The 20,604-nt window shown below is 41.6% G+C and overlaps 1 long non-coding RNA gene across 2 annotated transcripts in view; it reads left to right on the top strand.

Moving 5' to 3' along the window:
- The window catches only part of LOC128650260 (uncharacterized), a 143,008-nt gene that overhangs the window by 103,045 nt on the left and 19,359 nt on the right, over positions 1 to 20,604 (top strand). For both annotated transcript variants that reach the window (XR_008400735.1, XR_008400734.1), the window contains one exon: positions 19,387 to 19,425. This is a non-coding gene — a long non-coding RNA (uncharacterized LOC128650260). The remainder of the gene's footprint in view (positions 1 to 19,386; positions 19,426 to 20,604) is intronic.

The raw sequence follows: 20,604 nt of genomic DNA, 5'->3' as shown, positions 1-20,604 counted from the left end.
GCAAGCTATGGAGGATTCTGATGCGTTAGAGGGTACTCCCTCTTTACCGAAGTCTAAAACCTGTCTATATTGTGAGGAGGCCGCGCTATACCCGCCCGCTCAACTATGTTCCACATGCCTTGATAAAGTAATCATGTCAAAGAAGGTTAATATGTTTGATACCACTGAGCCGTCCACCTCTGAGGAGTCTCCGTCCCGTGAGGTGCGCACCCTTCAGTCATCTCCTAATACACATGCAGCTTCCTGTAGCACTCCTAATCCTCCATCTGGAGGGGGCTTTTACCACCAGACTTTACTGAGCAGTTGCAAACGGCAGTGTCTGCGGACTTTAGTGCTTTACCTCGCCCTGCTAAGCGCAAGCGAAAGGTCAAATATCGCCATCCTTTCCAGGCGTCATCAACTAGTTTATTGGATTTATCTGATACGAGATTATCCGATGATGAAGGCTCTCTTTCTGGATCGGAATCTGCTGCCTCTAGACCTCCAGTTGCTGAGGAACTAGATTTTAGATTTAGGATTGAGCATTTACGCTTTCTGTTGAAGGAAGTTTTGGCTATGTTAGAGGTTCCAGAGCCCAAATTGCCTGAGGAACCTTTGATTACTAAATAAGATAAGGTTTACGAGGACAGGGTTGTACCACAGACTTTCTTTCATGTAATTAGCAAGAGTCCATGAGCTAGTGACGTATGGGATATACATTCCTACCAGGAGGGGCAAAGTTTCCCAAACCTCAAAATGCCTATAAATACACCCCTCACCACACCCACAATTCAGTTTTACAAACTTTGCCTCCCATGGAGGTGGTGAAGTAAGTTTGTGCTGGATTCTACGTTGATATGCGCTTCGCAGCAGGCTGGAGCCCGGTTTTCCTCTCAGAGTGCAGTGAATGTCAGAGGGATGTGAAGAGAGTATTGCCTATTTGAATTCAATGATCTCCTTCTACGGGGTCTATTTCATAGGTTCTCTGTTATCGGTCGTAGAGATTCATCTCTTACCTCCCTTTTCAGATCGACGATATACTCTTATATATACCATTACCTCTGCTGATTCTCGTTTCAGTACTGGTTTGGCTTTCTACTACATGTAGATGAGTGTCCTGGGGGGAACTCCGTGCGATTTTCAGAGCTCTTCAGTCGTGGCCTCTTCTAAAGAGAGAGTCGTTCATTTGTTTTCAGACGGACAATGTCACAACCGTGGCATATGTCAATCATCAAGGAGGGACTCACAGTCCTCTGGCTATGAAAGAAGTATCTTGAATACTTGTATGGGCGGAATCCAGCTCCTGTCTAATTTCTGCGGTTCATATCCCAGGTATAGACAATTGGGAAGCGGATTATCTCAGTCGCCAAACATTACATCCGGGCGAATGGTCTGTTCACCCAGAGGTATTTCGTCAGATTGTTCAAATGTGGGGACTTCCAGAAATAGATCTGATGGCTTCTCATCTAAACAAGAAGCTTCCCAGGTATCTGTCCAGATCCAGGGATCCTCAGGCGGAAGCAGTGGATGCATTGTCACTTCCTTGGAAGTATCATCCTGCTTATATCTTTCCGTCTCTAGTTCTTCTTGCAAGAGTGATTTCCAAGATTCTAAAGGAGCGTTCGTTTGTTCTGCTGGTGGCTCCAGCATGGCCTCACAGGTTTTGGTATGCGGATCTTGTCCGGATGGCTACTTGCCAACCGTGGACTCTTCCGTTAATACCAGACCTTCTATCGCAAGGTCCTTTTTTTCAGCAGGATCTCAAATCCTTAAATTTGAAGGTATGGAGATTGAACGCTTAATTCTCAGTCATAGAGGTTTCTCTGACTCCGTAATTAATACTATGTTACAGGCTCGTAAATCTGTGTCTAGGAAGATATATTATCGAGTCTTGAAGGCTTACATTTCTTGGTGTTCTTCGTATAAAACCTGCCATTAAGTTAATTTCTCCTCCTTGGAGTTTGAATTTGGTTCTGGGGGCTCTTCAAGCTCCTCCGTTTGAACCTATGCATTCACTGGATTTTAAATTACTTTCTTGGAAAGTTTTGTTTCTTTTGGCCATCTATTCTACTAGAAGAGTTTCTGAATTATCTGCTCTTTCTTGTGAGTCTCCTTTTCTGATTTTTCATCAGGATAAGGCGGTGTTGCGAACTTCATTTAAATTTTTACCTAAGGTTGTGAATTCTAACAACATTAGTAGAGAAATTGTGGTTCCTTCATTGTGTTCTAATCCTAAGAACTCTAAGGAAAGATTGTTGCATTCTTTGGATGTAGTTAGAGCTTTGAAATATTATGTTGAAGCTACTAAAGATTTCCGAAAGACTTCTAGTCTATTTGTTATCTTTTCTGGTTCTAGGAAAGGTCAGAAGGCTTCTGCCATTTCTTTGGCATCTTGGTTAAAGTCTTTGATTCATCATGCTTATGTTGAGTCAGGTAGAACTCCGCCTCAAAGGATTACAGCTCATTCGACTAGGTCAGTCTCTACTTCCTGGGCATTTAGGAATGAAGCTTCGGTTGATCAGATTTGCAAAGCAGCAACTTGGTCTTCTTTGCATACTTTTACTAAATTCTACCATTTTGATGTATTTTCTTCTTCTGAAGCAGTCTTTGGTAGAAAAGTACTTCAGGCAGCTGTTTCAGTTTGATTCCTCTGCTTATAATTTCAGTTTTTTTTTCATTATAAGTTTTAAACTTTGTTTTGGGGTGTGGATTATTTTTCAGCGGAATTGGCTGTTTTTATTTTATCCCTCCCTCTCTAGTGACTCTTGCGTGGAAGATCCACATCTTGGGTATTCATTATCCCATACGTCACTAGCTCATGGACTCTTGCTAATTACATGAAAGAAAACATAATTTATGTAAGAACTTACCTGATAAATTCATTTCTTTCATATTAGCAAGAGTCCATGAGGCCCACCCTTTTTTGTGGTGGTTATGATTTTTTTGTATAAAGCACAATTATTCCAATTCCTTATTTTTTATGCTTTCGCACTTTTTTCTTATCACCCCACTTCTTGGCTATTCGTTAAACTGATTTGTGGGTGTGGTGAGGGGTGTATTTATAGGCATTTTGAGGTTTGGGAAACTTTGCCCCTCCTGGTAGGAATGTATATCCCATACGTCACTAGCTCATGGACTCTTGCTAATATGAAAGAAATGAATTTATCAGGTAAGTTCTTACATACATTATGTTTTCTTGGTTCCCGTAAAGATGGCGAACATTATTAAGAATGAATGGGAAAGGATTAATTCTTCATTTTCCCCTTCTTCCTTTAAGAAATTGTTCCCGGTCCCGGACTCTCAATTGGAGTTGTGGGGTTCCATTCCCAAGGTGGATGGTGCTATCTCCACACTTGCTAAACGCACTACTATTCCGCTTGAGGATAGTTCGTCGTTTAAAGAGGCCATGGATAAGAAGATAGAAACTCTCTTAAGATAAAAGATGTTTCAACATACGGCATATTTGTTTCAACTGGCAGCGGCTGTTGTTGCTGGTGCGGCTATCTACTGGTGTGATGCCTTATCTGAGTTGATCGAGGTCGAGGGTCCCCTCGGTGTGACCCAGGAAAGAATTAAGGCCTTAAGGGTGGCTAATTCTTTTATTTGTAATGCTAATATGCAAATTATTCGCCTGAATGCTAAGGCTTCAGGTTTTTCTGTTCAAGCCCATAGGGCTCTCTGGCTGACCAGACTTCTTTCCCTCCCCTTTAAGGGAAAGATTTTATTTGGTCCTGGCCTGAACTCAATTATCTCCACGGTTACTGGAGGCAAGGGTGCCTTTTTACAGCAAGTTAAGAACAAGCCTAAGGGACAAGGTCCTAATTTTCCTTCCTTTCGTTCTGATAAATGAAGCATCTCGGATTCTGGAGTGGGCAGAGACCCCAAAACTGCACGCTGTCAGCGATTCACATTCCGGGTGTGGACAACTGGGAGGCGGATTTCCTCAGCAGATAATCCTTTCATCCGGGGGTATAATATCTCTATCCCGAGATGTTTGCGAGATTTGCGTCAAATGGGGGACGCTGGAGATAGATCTCATGGTGTTCCTGCTCAATATCAAACTACCCAGATATGGGTCGCGCTCCAAGGAACCTCAAGTGGAGCTAGTAGATGTATTATCAGTGCCTTGTAGGTTCAACCTAATTTACATTTTTCCGCCGTTACCACTTCTTCCTCGTGTAGTGGCCTACGTCAAGCAGGAGCAGGCATCAGTGATACTGATTGCTCCATCGTGGCCGCGAATAATGTGGTTTGCAGACCTGGTGGGGATGTCCTCATCTCCTCCGTGGAAGTTACCTTGTTGTAGGGATCTGCTGGAACAGGGTCCTTTGTTCATCAAAATCTAGATTCTCTGAGGCTGACTGCGTGGAGATTGAACGCTTAGTCCTAGCCAAGAGAAATTTCTCTGAGAGGGTTATTGACACTCTCATTCAGGCTCATAAGCCTGTTACTCGTCGCATCTATCATAAGGTGTGGAGAACTTACTTATTCTGGTGTGAAGAGCGTGGTTTAGCCTGGTACAAGGTTAAAGCTGCCAGGATACTTTCCTTTCTCTAGGAGGCTCTCGAGAAAGGCCTTTCTGCCAGTTCCCTGAGGGGACAGATTTCGACCCTTTCTGTTTTGCTGCACAAGAGGCTTGCAGAGCTTCCTGACGTGCAATCTTTGTTAAGGCTCTGATTAGGATCAGATCTGTGTTTAGATCTAATGCTCCACCTTGGAGTTTGAATCTTTTTCTTAAGTTTTTGCAACGGGCTCCGTGTGAGCCTATGCATTCGGTTGACATTAAATTATTGTTCTGGAAGGTTCTTTTTCTTTTAACTATTGCGTTGGCACGCAGAGTTTCTGAAATAGCTGCTTTGCAGTGTGAGCCTCCTTATCTGGTGTTTCACACTGATAAGGCTGTCCTACGTACTCGCTTTGGTTTTCTACGTAAGGTGGTGTCTGATCGTAACATCAATCAGGAGATTGTGGTTCCTTCCTTGTGTCCTAATCCTCCTCCTTCGAAGGAACGTTTATTTCATAATCTGGATGTTGTTCGAGCTTTGACGTTTTATCTTCAAGCTACCAAGGATTTTAGGCAAACTTCTTCCATGTTTGTTATCTACTCTGGGAAGCGTAAGGGTCTGAAGGCTTCTTCGACTTCCTTATCTTTTTGGTTGAGGCGTGTTATATGCTTAGCTTACAAGTCAGCAGGACCTAGACCTCCTCAAAGGATTACGGCTCATTCCACTAGAGCGGTGGCTTCCTCTTGGGCTTTTAAGAACGAGGCCTCTATAGATCAGATTTGTAAGGCGGCTACCTGGTCCTCACATGCTTTTTCAAAATTCTACAAGTTTGACGTTTTTGCTTCGGCCAAAGCAGCTTTTGGGAGAAAGGTTTTACAGGCTTTGGTGCCCTCAGATTAGGGTCCGCCTCTTTTTACCCCTCCCGTTATCATTCAGTGTCCTCTAGAGCTTGGGTATAGTTTTTCCAACAGTAAAGAATGATGCTGTGGACTCTCCTCATATTAAGAAGGAAAACATAAATTATGCTTACCTGATAATTTCATTTCCTTCTGTATGAGGAGAGTCCCCGGCCCCTGCCGTATACTCCGATGGGCAGACCAAAATTAGTTTTTATCTTCCGGCACCATTTATACCCTGATATTTCTCCTACTGTTCCTTTGTTCCCTTGGCAGAATGACTGGGATATGAGGGAAGTAGGGGGAGTATTTAAAGGGACACTGAACCCAAATTTGTTTTCTTTTGTGGTTCAGGTAGAGCATGCTATTTTAAGCAACTTTCTAATTTACTCCTATTATCAATTTTTCTTTGTTCTCTTGCTATCTTTATTTGAAAAAGAAGGCATCTAAGATAAGGAGCCATCTAATTTTTGGTTCAGACCTCTGGACAGCACTTGTTTATTGGTGGGTGAATTCATCCACCAATCAGCAAGAACAACCCAAGTTATTCACCAAAAATGGGCCGGCATCTAAACTTACATTCTTGCTTTTCAAACAAAGATACCAAGAGAATGAATAAAATTTGATAATAGGAGTAAATTAGAAAGTTGTTTAAAATTGCAAGCTCTATCTGAATCACGAAAGAAAAAGTTTGAGTTCAGTGTCCCTCTTAAAGGATTACTTTCTGTTATAATTTTTAAGCTAAACAACTAACATGTTAAAGTTAATAAACATTAATTAAAACCTACTGACCTATATTTTCTCCAAAACGAAGTTTCATAATGTTCTAAAAGTTATATCTTTTATTCGCTGATGTCACGTTATCCTGCCCACTATTTTCAGCACTGCGTGTTCAAAATACTTAAAGGGACATTCAACACTGCCCACAACAATAATCTATGTTTCTAAACTAAGTATAAAGAGCAAGCTTCAACGTTCCCCCTTTCTCTTACTTACTGCCTTCACTGTTCAATCCTCATCGATAACTTCAAAATTTGTCTCCTAATATGGCTGCTTAACTCCCCCCACTGTGACGTATAGCTCGTCTTCTTCAAACTAGCCGGCAGTTATATCCCATTTCTCCTACTTCAATTCCAGCGCGTACACGGGCGTTAGCGCATGCGCGATACAATAGGAACATTAAAAGCGGAACCATAATAACCCAAGTTGTTTCCCTTTCCGATTATCTTACTTATAGTACTCCATTACGTAATATAAGCGGAACGGAAACAACTTGGATTATTTTGGTTCCGCTTTTAGTGTTCCTAGTTTATTGCGCATGCGCTAACGGCCGTGAACGCGCTTGGATTTCAGTCCGGGGAATGGGCTCTCATTGGCTGCTAGTTTCAGAAAGAAGGCGAAGACGTCACAGTGGGTGGAGTTAGGAAGACATGTTAGGACACCAATTTGGAAGATAACAATGACGATTCAACAGTGAAGGCGGTAAGTAAGAGAAAGGGGGCACCTTGGAGCTTGATCTTTTTATTTAGTTTTGAAACATAGATTAATGTTGTGGGCAGTGTTGAATGTCCCTTTAAACCAATAACTTTGTGTTTAAAGCGCCATTTTGAAACCTAGGTATTGTAAGCGGATTGGTACAGAGCAAAGGATACCCACGGAGTGGGTTTGGAAAACAATTAAATTTGCAGACAAGATTTCTGATATACGGTAGTGATATGTTAATGAAATGCTATTGATAAAAAGCGTATTTTGGGTAGTTAGTTAGTAACAGGCATAGAAAATATTTACTTACAGTGGCCCTTTAAGCCTTTGGCTAGGTTGTCTTTGCCTCCTCCTGGTGGCTAGGTTCAGTATTTCCCAACAGTAAGAATGACGCCGTAGACTCTCCTCATACAGGAGGAAATTAAATTATCAGGTAAGCATAATTTGTGTTTTGACTGCTCAGCCACACACATCTAATTCAAATAAAATAAAGCGTCTCCACCTGTACAACAATTTTTAATATGCACATTATGTTGTACAGGTGGAGACACACTTTCATTTTAATTAGATGTGCGCAGCTGAGCAGTCAAAAACCTTGTGTAATTAAAGATAAAACTACCCTGTTCAAATTTCCTACCAGTATTTTTAACTGTGCAGATGCTAATCTACATGGCCGCTTTATTAACAAATGCCAGAAGTAATTTAGTCCTCTGTCGAAATTTGCTTCTTCCATGTGCACATACTTGTAATTGCGTAATCGCATTCCACACATTCTTTTTAAGGGCTAGATTTATCAACCCTGAGGCGTACAGGGGCGCGTATACGCGCCCTTGTACGCCTCAACTCGCCTGTGGCGGGGCGCAATTACCCGCAGGTAATTAACATTGCACACGAGCGCCCCCGCCCCCTGCCCGCGCCAATCACGCGCGGGCAGGAGCTGTCAATCTCCTCGGTCGGACTCGACCGAGGAGATTGAATTTCGCCACAATAGATGTGGCGAAGATGTTAGGGAAGCAGCGGTCTGGTGACCGCTGCTTGATAAATCGTGGCGAGCAAGTTCTTGTGAGAACTTGCTGCCGCAGGGGCTTGATAAATCTAGCCCCAAATACATTGTGGAGTATGATTAGGTAATTGTGCGCATGCACACGCGCACATCCAGGTAGTAAATTTCGACAGAACGGTTATACTGCTGAGCTGTTGTTTTCCCTGTGCACCTGGTTACCACAACACTAATGTAGCAAGCTTCTGCACACACCCACACACACCTGAAAATGTAACACTTCACTCTCTTCTCTGTGAAATATGATCCTTGCTAAGAGTTACATTTTTCAGCTCCTTCTGTGTGTATACACTAGTGCCGTGGTAACCGGTGCATAGAGAAGTAAACAGCTCAGCAGTACAGTATTAGTGGACAGCTTATGATTTTTGGAATTCAAACTTCTGTATCATAGCTCATATGTTCAGATTACATAGATCACATCCTGCATTTGACAGCCATGACGGCCAGTGACTCCCTGATTGTATGCAGCTATTTAGGGAGTGTGAGAAAACCCCTAGCTCTGCTAGAAATGAATACTATGTATGTATAAATAGAACACTAAATACACAGCACAGGTTTTGTATATTACAAAATTTATCATCATGTAATGCTTGATTTTATTAGTATACTTTTGTTTTGGTGTGTACTGTCCCTTTAACTGTGTTATATTACTTTCCAGTGCATTAATAAAATGCTCTAACTTAAAGGGACAGTATACGGTAAAATAGTTTTTCCCTTAATGTGTTTACAATTGCTTTTTTTACCAAATGCAGAGTAAAAAATGTATGAAAATTAGCTTTTTAAGGTTTATTTCTGTATATTAAAGCTCTGATTTTGTGTTTTGAAGCCACAGCCTAATAAAATAGGTTGAGCTTGTAGGTATAATCAGATCTCATTACTGTATCACATTGTGCACATATACCTGCTTCTTTATCTTATATCTGTCCTTAAAACAATCACCAATGCTTTGAGAGAACAATGGAAAATCAACATTTTATTACCTTATCTCTGCTTTATCACTCTGGGAGTGTAATTTCTTCTGCTGGTTGTATTTACACAGCTTATCTATAGCTGGTACGCGCGGCCACAAACTTTCAGAATAGGTGGGGATACTACATGCTAAATCAACAATTTCAAATGCCAATATAAGGGTAAAGGAGCTACTTGTAAACAATTTAATACACTCCAGCAGGTAAAGTGGATCATTGGGAACAAATTAAAGGGGAGAAATTTTTTGAGTAAACTGTCCCTTTAAGAGAGCCTTTAAAGGGATACAAAGGTCAAAATTGAAATGTGCATTTACATTTAAAATAAATATTTTTGCAATATACTTCCTTTAGCAAAAAAAATATTCTAGTAATAGATATTACTGTTTTTCAGCGACATACACACATTTGCTGTGATGGCCTAGTGCAGTGATTTTTAACCTTTTTTTTGCTGTGGCACACTTTTTTACATTAAAAAATCCTGTGGCACACCACCATCCCAAAATTTTAAAAAAATCACACATTGTAGCCTAATACAGCATATATATATACACATACACACAAACACACACATACTGTATGTATTGTGCTGCTATGCCATGCCTCCTACAAACTACCCCTGCACTGGGAGTAAAAAACAAGCAAAGTTTAAAAAATGTCACACTGTTGTCAGTCTGCCGTGGCACACCTGAGGATCTCTCACGGCACACTAGTGTGCCACGGCACACTGTTTGAAAAACACTGGCCTAGTGCACCAGCATTCACACCTTCTAAGAGAGTCAGCAACACAAATTAAAGGGACACTCAAGTCAAAATTAAAAAGACTAGAATGTTTAAATTTACTTCCATTAACAAAATGTGCACAATCTTTTTGTGTTTACACTTTTTGAGTTGCCAGCTCCTCCTGTGATTGGCTTATGGCTGTCACACGATGCAGGAGGAGTGTAAATAGACATAACTTTGAATTTGTCAGAAAAAAAAAAATCTGCTACTCATTTGAAGTTCAGACTAAGTGCTTAATGCATTGTCTTTGTATCATGCATTTGTTGACTATGCAAATCTACTGTATTTGTAGGGTCATTTGTCTTCAGTAACACAATACAAACCACAGCCAGCTTCTTGAGTGAGCATGGTGTTTGAATCCTGATTCCCCTATTCACACTTGGCATATGCACGTATACAACTGAAACCGTAATACATTTTACTAAAAGCATTTATGCTAACAGGAGTATATTGCAAAAATGCTTCTATTTAATATTGAAGTGCATTCACGCACATTTCAGTTTTGACCTCTCTATCCCTTTAAGTCAGTGACTGAATGTTAACACAGGAATCTGGCATCCAACAAGGTCTCATGGCTATGATGTTGGCATCTCAATACAGGTATACCTCACTTTACAGCGCTTCACTTTACAGCGCTTCGCTAATACAGCGCTCTGTGGAGCTGAAGTTCAACCTCCAAAAATTTGGAAACAGTGCTGTAATCATTGTGATATTGCAAGAAAGGTGACTGGCACCAATTTGTTATGCTAAGTTCACTCTTTTTACAGCCTAACAGTGCAATCTTTGTCTCAGTGTTATAGTCTGGCACATTTTACTACAGTAATTGTCACTATTTTACAGGTGCAGTATTTATTGAATAATAATTGAATACTGTGCTGTGGTAGTGTTAAACTAAACATTTAACTATTGCACCCCTAATATATGTTAGTTCAAACATGTTTTCAAGTTTTTTAAACATACTGGCAAGTGAAAAGAAAGCTAAAACTCCCTTGTTTCACTTTAAGGCGGTTTTCACTTTACAGCGGGGCTCCGGTCCCTAACCCGCTGTATGAGCGGGGTATACCTGTATTTGCATTTAAGTGTAAAATGAAGCCCTTTGATGTCTGACAACTTTTAGGCATCCAATGGGGTTAAATAGCCACATCCATGTGTAAAGCTGCTGAGCTACTGTATTGGTGTTTTTTTACCCAGACTTTGTGTATAATACCAAATACTCTGACATGTATTTAATGCAGTCCTCCCTAGTCCTGTGTGCTGACCAGTTTTCTTAGGCCAAGCTTTGTGACCATCTATCTCTGAGCCTGCAAAGTAAAACAATCATTCAATGTGCATATGCTGTATTTCTTTTGTAAGATGATGAGTACATAACATGTGCGATACACCTTCTGCTACCAAGCGGAGATCAAGAACCCTCATAAGAGCTTTCAATTCCTCCCACCACCTCTCCCCACTCCCTTTGTTCTTGGCCTCCGAAGAGAGTGGTTTGAGAGAGGTGTTCTGAAAACAAGATTTTATTATTTTCTTTTCAATCACTTGAGAGCTCAGACCTAAATTGAGACCCTGTACCCCTTTTCAATCTTTGCTCAGTGAAGACTTCAGGACAATTTCTACAACATTTTTAGTGAAGCAGGGGTAAAGAAATACCTCTTTTATGGCATGTCAGTACCCTCTGCCATAATTGCCCTCAGACGTCACGGGACCCCGTCCCTTAGCCTCCACTTGAGGGGTTACTGGTATATCCGCAAATATCCTCTGCAGTATATTTACTTGCCCTTGATAGTCTCTTTACTGGATCACCATTCTGTGGGCGAAAGGACTTTCCAAGCTGGTAAGATACAGTGGAGGGGTTCTGCGGTACAGTTAAGTGACTTGGATGCTATACACAGCCCAAAAACTATCTCTAGTACTCTTCTTTTATAGATACTACATAGTTGGGGTTCTCAGCCTTTACACATACCGCTTTACCTATGTTTAACACCAAAATTTCAGGAATTCAAATGCAAAATCCCCCTTAACTTATTCCTATAATATCATACATGGTATGGTATGTATAAAATATCCAGAGAATCTAAGTTAGCTCACAGACTTATACTTGAGGGGGTTGCTTTGCCTTATTTTGTATGCTTGATACTTGAGGTGGTCCTCTTACTCATTTTAATTTTAGTTCTAATAATGCATTATTTATATAATTTAGTTTTCTGATAACAATTTTATTTGTACATAACTATTGCCGGTTCTCCTGTAGTAAGCGCAAGAGGGCAGTTTGTAATAAAAACCCGCCATTTTTTAATATGTATATTGAAGAGCTTTAATTTCATATGCAAACATCTTCCATAGTTACTGCTTTGTCAGTACATTAAAGATTTTATTTCCACCAATGCGCACAGTTTTCTTCAGACTCTTAGGTGCATGGGTTTCGGCTGTCTCTGTGTATATCACTTATTAATAATTTTATGTGCTTCTCTGCAAGCATTGTTTACAATGTTGTTCTGCCCGAAAATCTAATTACAGTTTTGGTCTGTCGGGTTTGCCAACTATATTATAGTGGTGTACCTCCAAAAAAAAAATATATATGGCAGTATATTTGGCGGTTTGTATCAATCTTGGTTACATGTAACTTTACTTACGCAATAGTTTCTGTTCTGACAGAACATGCTAATTACGTATCATACTCTGGCAAACGTATAATATCATTTCATATACACACACACTTTATATGTGTAGAATCTGTTTAGGCAGTGCATGATGTCATACAGGTGCATCAATACAATCAATGTATTTGCATATATTGGGTAAATGTTTGTGTAACCTCTGTATAATTATAACTTTATGGTTTATAAGTTAATAACATAGTTATTCGGTTATTGTCTATCCCTTTTGAAGGAAAGATACTTTTTGGATCCGAATTGTATTCTATTATGAAAACCGTCCCTGGGGGAAAAGGGGCTTTTCTACTTCAGGACAATAAGTCTAAGGGGAAGTATAAATATACAAATTGTTTTCGTTCTTTTCCCTCCCCGAGAGATAAAAAAGTTCCTCTCCAACCAGAAGTCTGAATCCTCCAAGCCTTCCTAGAAGCCTGGATCATCTTGATCTAAGAACAAACAGACCAAAAAGCCCAATTCCAATCAGAAATCTGCTTGAAGGGACGGCCCCCTGTCCAGAATAACATCTGGTAGGGGGTAGATTGATTCAGTTTCCGAAGGCCAAGTATCTATCAATTCAGGATCTCTGGGTTCTTAATATCATATCTCAGGGTAATCGCATAGGCTTTCGCTCCAGACCTCCTTGGGAACACTTTTTTATCTGTCACACATTGCAAAGGATCCTGTAAAGGTGGCTGCCTTTGTTCAATGTGGACATGGGAGTGATCAAATCAGTTCTCAACTCACAACAGTGACAGGGTTTCTTCTCCAACCACTTCATTGTCCCAAAGAAGAAGGGCATCTACCGTCATATTTTGAACTTAAAGACTCTGAACAAATTTGTTCATATACCTTCTTTCAAAGTGGAAACGGTCCGTACGATTTTGCTCCTGGTTCAGGAAGATCAATTTATGAGAAACATAGATTTAAAGGATGTTTACATACCCATCCCAATTTAAAAGGACCACTTCCAGTTTCTAAGATTTGTGTTTCTCAACAAACATTACCAATTTGTTGCCCTCCCTTTCGGGTTTGGCCACAGTCCCATGCATCTACACGAAGGTATTAGGGGCACTCTTAGCTGTTATCAGAGTACAAGGAATCATTCATTCAGTTCCAGTCAGCCTGTCACGCAAAAAAAATTATAAGGTTTGGAAAGCTCACTTTCTTTGGTGTTCTTTTAGAAGTTTCTCTTGGAAATCTTTTAGAATCCCTAGAATTCTTCAGTTCCTTCAGGATGGACTGGATAAATATTTTTACCTTAGTTTCATAAGAAGCTAAGTTTCCTGATGACCAAACTTTTGTTCAAGCCTTGGGGAGAATTTGCCTTATTAGGCCCCCTTGGAATTTGAATCTTGTTCTTTCTGTTTTGCAAGGTCCCTCTTTTGAACCTATGCATACTCTGGACCTAACATTATTGTCATAGAAGGTTCTCTCTCTTCTAGCCATTTCTTCCGCAAGAAGAGTTTCTGAAATATCGGCGCTATCTTCATTCACCCATTTATTTAGTATTTCATCAGGATAAAGCGGTCACCTGGACTAAATACGTTTTTTTTCTTTTTTTCTTCTGAAGGTAGTGTATTCAGAGACTATTAATCAGGAAATTATTATTCCTTTGCAGTGTCCGAATCCTTCTATTTCTAAGGAATGCCTGCTACACAATTTGGATGTGGTCAGAGCCTTAAAAATATTATCTTCAGGCTAATAAATATTTTAGTCTGACTTCTAGCCTATTTGTCCACTATTCAGGTCCCAGAAAGGGTCAAAAGGCTACAGCAGTGGCCTTGGCATCATGGCTGAAGCAGACTTTTCGTAATGCTTACTTGGTTGCGGGAAAACCGCCTCCAAAAAGAGTGTAACTGCTCATTCTACTAGCTCTGTGTCTACTTTTTGGGCCTTTAAAAATGACACCTCGTTGGAACAGATTTGCATGGCGCCAACTTCGTCTTCCCTACATACTTTTTCTAAATTTTATCATTTATATTTTTGCTTCTTCCAAAGCTGCTTTTGGCAGGAAAGTCCTTCGGGCCACAGTATCCTGTAAATAGGAACTGCTATCTTTTCGTCCCGCCCATCCTTAACATGGGTTCTCAGTTTGGTTATTGTATCCCACATGTTATGGACACCTATGGACTCTCATCATCTTACGAAGAAAACAGAATTTATACTTAAAAAATAAATTTCTTTCGGGATGATTAGTGTCTATAGGACCCGCCTCTGTTTTTACTATATGGGCGACAGTTCTTATTTGCTACTCCTTAACCCTGTTTCAGATCTTTCCTACCTTTTTATGTCTCTCTCAACTGCTAGGCTATAAGCTTAGTGGGGAAGAGGAGGTGGGAGGAATTAAAAACTCTATGGGTGTTCTTGACCTTCTCCTGGTGGTGGGAGGTGTATCCCACATGTTGTGGACTCCTATGGACTCTCATCATCCCGAATGAAAGAAATTTATCGGTAAGTATAAATTCTGTTTTTACAAGCCATTCAAATTTAGCTTTGCATTCTCGTGTTATTGAGGGTTTCTATCTAAAGGGGAGGAGATTCCACGGCTTCATTCATTACTGTTGGGAATTAAGAACCTGGCCACCAGGAGGCGGCAAAGACACCCCAGCCAAAGGCTTAAATACCTCTCCTCATCCCCCAGGAGGATGGCAGAGAAGTGCTGAAGATCGGAGTAGTCTCTTATGGAGGGTAGTACTCTTCGCATTGGGACTGGAGTTTTAAGTAGTCCTGTCAGCCTCTCAGTGAAAGCCTGGGCGAAAGTTAGAGTCCAGAGATGCAGGGAGAGTCTTTCTGCGAAACAATCCCGACTCATATTAACAGCTCCACAAGCAATCGGTGTTGACGAGTTTCGCTGCCTGCTTTCTACACTCAAGTCTATGTCAGGAGCGAGGTTACTAACCTGTGACACTTGAAGGGCCGTGTTCCTGTTCCACAGCATAGATTCTGGTTGGATTGTTTAATTTTTTATTACATAATGATAACACGGAAGACAGGGTCACAGTGTGATGCCTTTTTATCTTTTAAGAATCAATAGTTAATATTCCCTGGAAAGGGGATTATTGAACAGGCAGGGTTATATATGATTCTGTTTATTGTGTCATTGCTGCGTTACGTGTGAGATGAGGCTCTGACAATGTGTGGAACTTTCAGGTGACTTACAGGAGTACGGCGCAGCCTTTTTTTTGGCGTGCTTTCTCCTTAGGCAGGGGTGTTCCTGCCGGGCATTCCATGTGACCGGATGTGGCTATCTCTCTTCCTCTGTTGATCAGCGGCGCAGGAGACAAAACGGTTTCTGTTGTCGGGGTAATAGGAGGTGGTGAGTGCCCCAGCCATTGGAGGTTATAAAGGTGCCTACTTATTAAGTTAATCTAGTCCGTAATAACAGCGCAAGCTATGGAGGACTCTGACGCGTTAGAGGGTTCTCCCTCTTTAACAAGGTCTCATTCCTGTGTTTGTGAGGAGGCTCGGGTAGATCAGCCTGCAAACAGATGTCTAGTACTAATGAGCCGTCCACCTCTGAGGGTTCCCCGTTCCCTGCATCTATCTCCAATTGCACATTCAGCGTCCCAGGGTCCAACCATTACTCCTGTGGGAGAGATTCGTTGGCTGTCAGATTTTGCGGATCAAGTGCAAAAGGCGTTATCGAAAGTGATCCATGCCTTACCACGTTCTGCTAAGCGCAAAAATATCTTGGCGGCCCGACCCAGGGATTGTCTACGCCTGTGGAAATATCTGAGGCGTTTATACAATGACGAGGCCCACTCGGATACTTGGGAGGAGGTCCCTTCTGGGTCCCTGTCTTCTAAACCTCCGGCTGCAGAGGAGCCTGACTTTAGGTTTAGGATGGAAAATTTGCGCTTTTTGCTGAAACAAGTGCTTGCTACCCTGGAAGTTCGAGAGGAACCTGCGAAGGGTCTATAGTACTATTCAAATCTTTTTGTGGTTCCAAAGAAGGAGGTTCCTCCCGATTCTTTACCTAAAGTGCTTAAACAAGTTTGAGTGTTCCATCGTTCAAAATGGAAACTATCAAATCTATTCTGCCCCTAGTTCAAGAGGGACAGTTCATGACTATAGACTTGAAAGACGCTTACCTTCATGGGCCAATTCACAGGGACCACTTCCAGTTCCTAAGATTTGCGTTTCTGGACCAACACTTCCAGTTTGTGGCACTTCCCTTTGGTCTAGCAACGGCTCTAAGAGTCTTTGCAAAGGTTCTGGGGGCACTTCTGGCGGTGGCCAGATCCAGAGGCATTGCCTTGGTGCGCTATCTGGACGACATCCTAGTACAGGCGCCGTTGCTCAGTCTCGCAGAGGATCATTTGAGGACGCTTCTTCTTTTGCTCCAATCTCACGGTTGGAAGATCAACTCGGGAAAGAGTTCCCGGTTTCCCAGCAACAGGGTGGAGTTCCTGGGCACGATAATAGACTCTATGTCCATGAAGATATTTTTTACAGACCATCGATGCCTGAAGATTGCGTCATCTTGTCTTGCCCTTAAGTCCTCCTCAAGCCCCTCGGTGGCTCAGTGAATGGAGGTGATCAAACTCATGGTTTCCAGCAAAGATGTCATTTCATTCGCCAGGTTCCATCTCAGACCTTTTCAAATGTGCATGTTGAGATAGTGGAACGGCGATCATTCAGAACTGTCACAGCAGATATCCATGGATGCTTGGACTCGGAATTCCCTCTCTTGGTGGATCTGTCTGGAGCAGCTGTCCATGGGGACATCCTCCTTGAGACCATCTTGGGAGATAGTGACCACGAATGCGAGTCTGTCAGGATGGGGAGCTGTTTGGGGTGCCAGAATGGCACAAGGAAAATGGTCCCGGAAGGAGTCTCTCCTCCCGATAAATCTTCTGGAACTCCGAGCAATCTACAATGCTCTGAAGGCATGGCCTCCTCTAGGGGCGTTCAGCTTCATTAGATTCCAGATAGACAACATAACCTCGGTGGCTTACATCAACCAACGGGGGGGGGGGGGGGGGTTATGAGGATTCTCATCCCAGGTGTGGGAAGCGGAATTTCTCAGCAGGCAACCTTCCATCCGGGGGAATGGTCTCTTCACAAGTGTTTGCAGAGATTTTTCTCAGGTGGGGGACGCCAGAGATAAATTGCAAGCTACCCCGTTATGTGTCGAGGTCCAGGGATCCTCGGGCAGAGCTGATAGATGCCTTAGCGGTGCCTTGGGGATTCAGCCGTTACCACTTCTACCTTGTGTAGTGGCACGCATCAAACAGGAGCAAGCTTTGGCCATTCTGATTGCTCCATCGTGGCTACGGAGGACGTGGTTTGCAGATCTAGTGGGGATGTCATCCTCTCCGCCGTGGAGGTTACCCTTTCGCAAGGATCTGCTGGAACAAGGCCCTTTTCAACATCAAAATCTAGATTCTCTGAGGCTGACTGCGTGGAGATTAAACGCCTAGTCTTGGCCAAGAGAGGCTTTTCTCAAAGTGTGATCGACACTCTAGTTCAGGCAAGGAAGCCAGTCACTCGTCGCATCTACCATAAGGTGTGGAGGACTTACTTGTCCTGGTGTGAGAAGCATGGATATCCTTGGCATAAGGTGAAGGTATCCAGGATTCTATTCTTTCTCCAAGACTGTTTGGAGAAGGGTCTTGCCGCCAGTTCCTTAAAAAGACAGATTTCGGCATTATCAGTCTTGTTGCATAGGAGACTCGCTGAGCTCCCCGACATCCAATCTTTTGTTCAGGCTATGTCTAGAATCAGGCCTGTCTTTAGACAGTCTGCTCCCCCATGGAGCTTAAACTTGGTCCTTAAGGTATTGCAGACGGTTCCGTTTGAGCCTATGCATTCCATTGACATTAAGATTCTGTTTTGGAAAGTTCTCTTCCTGTTGGCCATTGCATGGGCACGCAGAGTATCTGAACTAGCTGCCTTGCAATGTGAGCCTCCTTATCTGTTTTTTTTTTTTTTATACGGATAATGCGGTACTTCGCACTGGTTTGGGGTTTCTTCCCAAGTTGGTGTCTAACCATAACATCAATCAGGAAATAGTGGTTCCTTCTTTGTGCCCTAACCCTTCTTCTTCCAAAAAGGTTACTTCATAACCTGGATGTGGTTCGTGCTTTGAAGTTCTATCTTCAGGCTACAAAGGATTTCAGACAGTCTATATCACTTTTTGTGGTGTATTCAGGGAAGCGCAAGGGGCAGATGGCCTCTTCTACTTCTTTGTCCTTTTGGTTGAGGAGCTTGATTCGCTTGGCCTATGAGACAGCGGGACATAAGCCTCCTCAGAGGATCACGGCTCATTCAACTAGAGCTGTGGCTTCGTCTTGGGCCTTCAAGAATGAGGCATCTATGGAGCAAATTTGTAAGGCGGCTACTTGGTCCTTCTTACACACTTTTACAAAGTTTTACAAATATGACGTTTTTGCTTCTGCGGGAGCTGTTTTTGGTAGAGAGGTTTTGCAAGCTGTGGTGCCCTCAGATTAGGTTCCGCCTTTTACTGTCCCGGTTTCATTAAGTGTCTTTTAGAGCTTGGGTATATGTTCCCAACAGTAAAGAATGAAGCCGTGGACTCTCCTCTCCTTTAGATGGAAAACATAAATTATGCTTATCTGATAATTTAATTTCTATTGAGGGGAGAAGAGTCCACTGCTCCCGCCCTCATCTCCGATGGGCGAACCTAAATTTAATTATCTTCTGGCACCATTTATACCCTGATATTTCTCCTTTGGCTGCAGTGTCTTTGCCTTCTCCTGGTGGCAAGGTTCTTAATTCCTCGATGGAAATGAAATTAACAGGTAAGCATAATTTATGTTTTTTTTACAACTAACCTCCCTTTTTATAGTTACCTTATGCCGAGTGTTTTTAAAATACATTCAGATAATTTTGTGGAAGGCAGCTTACTTCCTGGGAAAGTTATTTCAATTGTAATTTCTGATTTATTTGTGACTTCAAAAAGTGTAAGCCTAATGAAAATGTAACACCGTTCGACTTCACCTCCAGTAACATGCATTGATCTGCAATAACAAACTGTAAAGGTTTTTAATGTAAATTGGTGTTTTTGTGTTTGCAGTTTGCTAAAACTAATTTGTTTGTTTTCAGGAAGCCTGGGGAGCGGCCAACACCCAAACACCTCACAAGGTAAGATGAGTTCAACTGTTTTTATTAAATGATTTCCTACAGTGTTTGTGAAAACCTCATAACACCTTGTTAAAAGGACAGTCTACTTGATTTTTTTTTTCTTGTTTAAAAAGATTGATAATGCCTTTATATCCCATTCCCCAGTTTTGCACAACAAACATTGTTATATTAAAATACTTTATAACCCTTAAACTTCTAAATTTCTGTTACTCTGCTGGCCACCTCTTTTCTCAGTGCATTTTCTCAGCTTTTAAGATTGTTTTTCCCTTAAAGGGAAACTGAACCCAATTTTTTTTCTTTCTGATTCAGATAAAGCATGAAATTTTAAGCAACTTTCTAATTTACTCCTTTTATCAATTTTTCTTTGTTCTGTTGCTATCTTTATTTTAAAAGCAGGAATGTAAATCTTAGCAGCCAGCCCATTTTAAGTTCAGCACCATGGATAGCGCTTTCTTATTAGAGGCTTACATTTACCCACCAATAAGCAAGCATAACCTAGGTTCACAACCAAAAATGGGCCGGCTCCTATCCTATTCCTGCTTTTTAAATAAATATCGCAAGAGAACAATTAAAAATTGATAATAGGAATTAATTAGAAAGTTGCTTAAAATTGCATGCTCTGTCTGAATCATGAAAGAAATACAATTGGGTTTAGTGTCCCTTTAATGTGTTTCCTATTTTTACACCAGCTGCAGAGAATAAAATGTAAGAACTGTCTTATTTATGTTTATTTTTGTATATGAAGTAGCTGTTTTTGTTCTTTAAAATGACATCCTATTACAATTTGTTGAACTTACAGGGAAATCAGATTTACATATTTTCTTAAACGGGAAGAGTCCACAGCTGCATTCATTACTTTTTGGAAATACAGAACCTGGCCACCAGGAGGAGGCAACGACACCCCAGCCAATGGCTTAAATACCTCCCCCACTTCCCTCATCCCCCAGTCATTCTTTGCCTTTTGTCACAGGAGGTTGGCAGAGAAGTGTCAGAAGTTTGAGATACTCTTATGGAGGGTAGTACTCTTCACAATGGGACTGGAGTTTTTAAGTAATCCTGTCAGCCTCTCAGTGAGAGCATGGATGAAAGTTAGAGTCCGGAAATGCAGAGAGAGTTTTCCTGCAAAACCATCCCGACTCATATTAACATCTCCTTGGTAATCAGCGCTGACGAGTTTCG

The sequence above is a fragment of the Bombina bombina genome, chromosome 2 (assembly GCF_027579735.1).
Source record: "Bombina bombina isolate aBomBom1 chromosome 2, aBomBom1.pri, whole genome shotgun sequence".
Taxonomy (NCBI): Eukaryota; Metazoa; Chordata; class Amphibia; order Anura; family Bombinatoridae; genus Bombina; species Bombina bombina.
The sequence above is the reverse complement of the archived record's forward strand: the minus strand, read 5'-3'. Positions and strand labels throughout refer to the sequence as shown.